At 46.2% G+C, this 6,955-nt stretch overlaps 1 pseudogene; it reads left to right on the top strand.

Annotated features, from left to right (window-relative positions):
* Nucleotides 1–4,973: 4,973 nt before the first annotated feature.
* LOC137591800 (U2 spliceosomal RNA) lies at nucleotides 4,974–5,146 on the top strand (annotated as a pseudogene).
* Nucleotides 5,147–6,955: the final 1,809 nt, after the last annotated feature.

The raw sequence follows: 6,955 nt of genomic DNA, 5'->3' as shown, positions 1-6,955 counted from the left end.
GTTTGAAGACTGACTTTGATAGACATGATGGCTTTCGTCACCACCTGGTGACGTTAATGATTGGCACAAACGGATATTTGTTCTATGGAGGGCAACCTCTTTGCTGTCGGAGGTGTGCCACGTATGGACGTCTTGCAGCAAATTGCACACAGGTGCACTGCAGGAACTTTGGTGGGCTGGGTCACACCATGGGGAGTTGCGAGCGTCCGAAGAGATGTAGTCTGTGTGGGTCTGAGAGCCATTTGTATAAAAACTGTTCCTTGGTGGTGTCCACATATGCGACCGTGGCCGGAGGACGAGCTACAGGTGTCCCGCAGGTGTCATCACTGAAACCCATTAACGAAGTGATTGCTGAACTAATGAAGGACATAGGGAACGACGCAGGTGTGGCTGCTTCTCCTGATGTGGCCTCACTTCCTGTGGGAGGTGGGGACACTGGGGAAAAACACAGGCGGGTGTCAGAAAGGTCCGGGGACGTCACTGCCAATGCGGATTGGGTCAAGGTGGGAACTAGGAGGAGTAAGGGGAAGAGGAGATGGACCGAAGTGCCTTCACCAGCGGAGGCCTCCACCTCCTCTTCTACATGAAAAGTAAACAAACAGGTGATACCCTTGCGTGGCGTGGAGGTGGTGCAGGAGCAGGATACCACGATCCAGGTGGAAAGATCATGTCGAGGTGAGTGCTGGTGGAGTCAGCGTTCCAATGTGCTCTGAGACACCTCATAAAGATATCGGCCATGTAGAGATATCATCTCAGGGTGCTGCCGATGGATCAGTGGGAAGTAAGTTGTCCCCAAGTGGTGTCACCGGTGATTTCTCTCCTGCCCCATTTGGAGACCCTCTGGCCGGAGAAGAAGGTGCACTTTTGTTTGGTTTCCCTTTTAGTTTGGAGGAGCAGGGTGAAGAGGTGTATACCTGACTGTGTTACATTTCCTTTTTTGGTTTAACGGAAAAAAATATATTTCTTGAGTTTCCCCTCATTTGAACAATGACATTAACCATTACAACTCTGAATGTTACAGGCTTAAGGAATGTCAACAAAAGAGCGATGGTTTTTTCTCATTTAAGCTCCCTGAGTTTCACCCTGTGCCTCATACAGGAGGTGCACCTGAAAGATGAAGACAATGCCATGTACTTCGCTCGGGAGTGGATTAAGGGGGAGTCAAGGTGGAATATTGGGGCGGTCCACTCCTCAGGTGTGGGAACTCTATGTGGAACAAAAGATGTTTCCATTGTGGGGAGATTTCTGTGGTCCAAAGACGTGTATTGGTGACGGACATAAACTGGAAGGGTCTTCATCTCAGGATGGTAAATATTTATGCAAACACCACTCCAAAAGAGAAAGGAGCTTTTTTCTTTGTTAGACACGGTCTTCATGACGAATAGGCACATTTTGGTGTGGGGGAGGGGGGGGTTGAACTGCTCCAGTGACGGATATACGTCAGTATTTAATTTGAAGAGCTGGGCAGCGACATATGATTTAATTGATTCTTTTTAAACTTGTGTACCCTAATAACCCTGGCTATACTTGGTTTAATAGTAGACGGGTCAAAAGTAGACTTGATTACATCTTTTGTCCTGAAGGTTTTTTGGTTAAGGGAGTTCAGATTTCACCGGTTTTTTACACAGACCATAACATGCTTCGGGTTACTTTTGACCCAAATTGTATTCAGTATGGTAAGGGGTATTGGAAACTGAACAACCAAATACTGTCCAACCTTTGTTTTAGGAATTCCTTTAGAATTTTTTAAAATAATTTAATCGAAATGAAAATCCTCTATGGGAATCTGTATGAGTGGTGGGGACACACCAAAAAACGTATTAGGCACTTCATCCAAGTTTATACAAGGACGACAAAAAGACGTGAGTATGTGTCGTTTACAAAAATTGATTGGGGAAATGATGATGAAGAAAAATGACGGACTGGACATCAATGAAGAGCAACTGAAATTCTGGCAAAATAAACAGAAGGTTTTTTTTCACAACAGGGCCGAGGCATACAAATTTAGGTGCCTTAGGGAGAAGTGGGAGAGGGATGAGAAGTGCTCTGCCTATTTTTTTAAGAAAACACAATTAAGGGTGAAGAGGAGAAGCATTGCTTCCCTTTTTGATGGGCAGATAGAGACTGAGAACCAAAGCGAGCTGGTTGATGTAGCCACTTGACACTTTTATGTCAGAAAGTGTTGATTATAAGGAGGGTACAAATCTTTTGGGTAACATTGATAGATTTGTTCCAGAGGACTTAAGGGTGGAGTTGGAAACAGATATGACCCTAGTTGAGATTCGGGGGGTCCTCTTTTCGTTGCAAAAGGGTAGGGTCCCAGGTACGGATGGTCTCACCACAGACTTTTACTTGGCTTTCTGGGATGTCATTGGGCCTCAGCTAGTAGACGTATTGAATTTCATGTGTTCGTCGGGAATTATGGAGAAAACAATGCGAGAGGGGGTGGTTTCCCTTATTTATAAAAAGTGTGACCCCAGAAACATAACGAATTACAGACCTATAACTTTATTGTGCACGGACTACAAGATTTTCTGTAAGATCGTGTCAAACCGTTTAACCAAGGTTTTATCCCACATAATAGGACAGGAACAAACGTGTGCAGTACCGGGACGACACATTCAGTGGAATCTGAGCCTGCATAGGGATGTACTGACTTATGCTGAGGAATGTAATGTTCCTCTGATTTTGCTGGGGTTAGACCAAGAAAAGGCCTTTGACAGGGTTTCTCATGATTTTCTTTTCAGAATTTTAGAGAAATTTGGTTTTGGCGGCAGATTTAGGGGGTGGATATGGACCATGTATGCAGAGGTGGGTAGTAGGATGTGTGTGAACAGTGAGCTGGGTAGCCTGTTTGGGCAGGCTCGAGGGGTCCTGCAAGGGTGTCCCGCATCAGCTCCTTTGTACGTGGTTTTCATTGAGGTCTTGGCATGTGCTGTCAGGAAATGTGACCAGGTACGGGGAGTTCGGCTTCCAGGGAGTGAAATTTTAAAACTTTCACAATTTGCGGATGATACGATCCTATATTTAGAAAATGACTTTGATGTCAAAGAAGTTTTGAAGGTCATAGATATTTTCGCAAGGGCTTAAGGGTCAAAACTGAATATTGACAAGTCACACCTCAAGTACGTGGGTAAATGGAGGGACAGGAAGGATGCACCCCGTGGTTAGCCCGTGTGTGTGGGTCCGATGTTAATATTTAGTACGAATGATGATATAGTGGCAAACTGGGAGATTGCATTGAAAAAAGTGGTGGGTAAGATCAACTTGTGGAAACTGAGGAGAATGACCATAAGTGGGAAAGTCATGGCTATAAAGCCAGATCTGCTGCCTACATTGTTACACACTGCTTTTGTCTATCCCATGCCAGCTGCCGTTTGGTTTAAGCTGCAGAAGGCTTTGTTTGGTTTCATTTGGGGGGTTATGAATACATGAAACGGGCGACTATGTACCAACCTGTCGAAAGGGGGGGGGGGGGTGTCGTCAATTTACGATTGAAGCTGTATGTATTATTCTTCTCAAATATGTGTAAAATTCTGTTGTTGCCTCAGACACATAAGTGTAAGATTTTTTTGAAATTTTGGCTTTCTTTTCCTTTAAAAAAACTAAAGCTGCCATGGGAAGACTGCTTCCCAAAGACAGAGACCATGCCCAAATATTTTGACAGGAGTGTGTGCTGGGCCAGGAAGTGGATCGAATGCTGGAATATGGATATGGTAAAGAACCACAGGGAACTCTACAACTACATTTTGGCCGGGTAGGATCCCAGGGATGCAGCCCACATACCTACAGGTGTGTGGAAAGGGTACAGGACTTGCACCATTTAACCATTAGTCGTAAATTTCCAGTGTCTTTTAACCTGCCACCGGCCTATGCTTTTATTCATACCTTTTTAGCATTTTAGCCTGGAGCAGGAGGAGCTGCAAATTTTCACCAACCATCGTTCTCTTTTATGTGTTGTACAGGAGCGGGAACCAGTGAGTCCAGTGCGCGGGCTTGCACTCGGCGAGCCCTCCACGGTTTGGCGCAATGTGAACCATCCTGCTCTTCCAAACAGACTCCGGGACCTGTCTTGGATGGTGGCACACGAGATCCTCCCAGTCAGGTCCGTCATGCACTCCCGGGGAATGTCGATGCTGTGGACCTGCCCTCGACCTGGTTGTGGTGTGCCGGAGTCGGTGAGGCACCTGCTCTGGGAGTGCAGTGCTGCTGTGGACCTGTGGGAAATGGCCGGCTCCTCGCAATTCCCGTACTTGCAAGCAAAGGAGGTCCTCACAGCACACCTGGTGCTGTACGGGGCCAGCCAAAGGCCCATGCCCAAAAAAGTCTGGGAGAAACAGTGGCTGGCCATCAACTGCATGAAGGACGCCTTGTGGACCTCCAAAAATTTGCTGGCAAGAAAGCACATGCAGATCCCCCCCGTGGCTGTGATCCAAATGGCTGCCTTAACACTCAGGGCAGCCGAGGTGGCCAGAGACTGCCCAAGAACGCAGCCACAAAGAAGAATCACCTCTGTGCCCATTCGGAGGGAGGAGCCGGACCAACGAAGCTGAAAAGGACACAGCAGCAGCGGCCTGGCTCTCTGGGAGAGGCAGGTGGGAAGGAGCACCAGGGCGGGGATCTCTGCCGAGTACCTGGACAGGACCCCCGAGAGACTTACTGTTTGGAAGAGCGGGATGAGTTACCCTTGGTAGGGGCTCACTGCATTCCTGTACAAACAGGACTTTGGTTGGAGTTTTTTAATGTTGTTTTTTAAAACTTTTATGGACAATTGACACACTTTATTTTTTGCACATTTTTAATTTTTCAATGAAATGTCTGAAACTTTTTTACCCATGACTGTTTTTTATCTGTATTATTTTATGATTGATCATATTTATTGTCTTACACAGTTAAATATATATGCCCATAAGAAGTTGTGGATGACAAAAGTGACTGAAAACTGAAATGTGAAAAATGAACTAAGTGTCAATAAACGTTTTCAAAACAAAAATCTGTTCTTATCAGTTTAATATCTGATATGTCCTCTACCCGGGGACTATATATTAAATTGATTTTTGGAACAGGGAGATGGAACAGGAGCTTGCTCCATCCTCTCCACGCATCGACCTGGTATTGCAGTAGCTCCAGGAACGGTGCATCTCCCCAATGTTGTTCAAAAATAATGCGGTGCGATCACAAGCATGTGATCATGCGATGATCTGTCAACGCTTTGAAAAATGTTTACGCTTGAGTAAAAAGTGAGTGTACTTGGTAGGTTGGATGGCACTGTATAAGAAATATTAGATTCTTGCATTTTTTGAACCTTAATTGTGATGAATAATAAGTCATTTGAATGTAATCTGGCAAGAGCATTATATCGTGACCAACAATATACTGGTGTTGTCTGTCTGTCTGTCTCTGTCTGTCTGTCTGTCTGACTGACTGACTGACTGACTGACTGACTGTCAGTCAGTCTCAGGTGATACTCTGTGAGACTCAGGTGATAGGTCAAATGTTAAACAGTCGCTGGCCGCCAACCCGGAGCCACATAATTCCTTAACCCACACGCATTCCGGGTCGTTACTGGATTCTGTGGACCATCAAAGTAAAGGTCAGGGTGGCACCTGGGTCACCTGTATCTGACAATATCACAGTATCGCTTCTCGGCCTTTTGGCTAAGACTGCGGTCACTCCCGTTTAGCAGGACTTCTTCATACCTATTGAATTAGTTCCTGGCTTCTTGGGAGTATATTGTCTTTTGCACATTTGTTTGTTTTGAAACTGCTGTTTATTGCACTTTGCATTTGCACTTTAGGTCTATTTGCCTGAAGGTAAGTTCCTCTTTTACTCTAATTTATTGTGTTTTAGGGTTTTAAAAGTAATTTATTGGTCTTAATTTATTTATTTATTTAATTTTTAGTGGTGCCTCTAGCCATGTCGGCTGCACCGGCCGGCATGCGGAGGCACCACAGCGTCCGCTTTAAATTTAAGGAAAAGGATGGTAAGCTCCTGGGAATGTCAAGGTTGGACTTCTCCCGAAAGCTCATCCAAAAGACTCTTGGCTTTAAACCCGATGACCTCAATTGTATTCTCGGACTGCCTTTTAACAAAGGATTTGATGTAAGTTTTCGCACGGCCCCACTGTTGAATGAATTTTGGACACGCTTTGAGAACGCTAAGACCCAGTTTTCTGTTTTTGACATTGAGAAACTGACTGACAATGCTGCTAAAACTGTCATTGTCAGGATGTTCAATGAAACCGTCAATGCAGAGGACATTTGTTTGTGGCTGGGTAGATATTGCACGGTGAGAGGACAGGCTACTAAGGTCAGGGATGAAGATGGTATTTGGAACTGTGCCTGGAGGGTCCCCATTCAGCAATGGCAGGACCCTCTGGGCTTTCAGGGCCTGAAATCCCTGCCCTCCATGATAGTCCTGGGAAACAACCGGGGCCACATACATTACCAGGGCCAGCCCAAGCTGTGCCACAAGTGTGGCAAGCATGGGCACCTGGCCGAGGCGTGTGACCAGATAATTTGTGGGAAGTGCAGAGAAATTGGTCATTCTTTTGAAGAATGCACCAATGGCAGGAAGTGCAACCTCTGTGGAGCAAATACCCATCTCTTCAGAGACTGCCCTTTTTCTTTTGCCAACAAACTTAAAGCTAAGAAAACACAGGAGACTGAAGCCAATCAAGAAGAAAATGGCTGCCCAGGTGCAGCAAATGTGCTAATTGAAGAGGCGGGGCTGGGAGTTCCAAACCTCCCGCCAACAACCACGGTTGGAGGAGAACAGCCCGGTGAGGCGGGAAAAGGGGAGGAGCCTGAGCTCCGCCCCGCAGAGGGACCTGAAGAAGCAGGTGGGCGGAGCCAGGACTTGGGTGCAGCTGGACTTGATTCCCCTGATGAGGACTCCACAGGGAGTCTCATTACAGTGGGGGGAGACGAGTCCAGCGACAACCCCCTCCCCGACA

The sequence above is a fragment of the Antennarius striatus genome, unplaced genomic scaffold (assembly GCF_040054535.1).
Source record: "Antennarius striatus isolate MH-2024 unplaced genomic scaffold, ASM4005453v1 scaffold_29, whole genome shotgun sequence".
NCBI classification, from domain to species: Eukaryota; Metazoa; Chordata; class Actinopteri; order Lophiiformes; family Antennariidae; genus Antennarius; species Antennarius striatus.
Note: the sequence above shows the minus strand (reverse complement) of the source record. Positions and strands in the feature narration are given on the sequence as shown.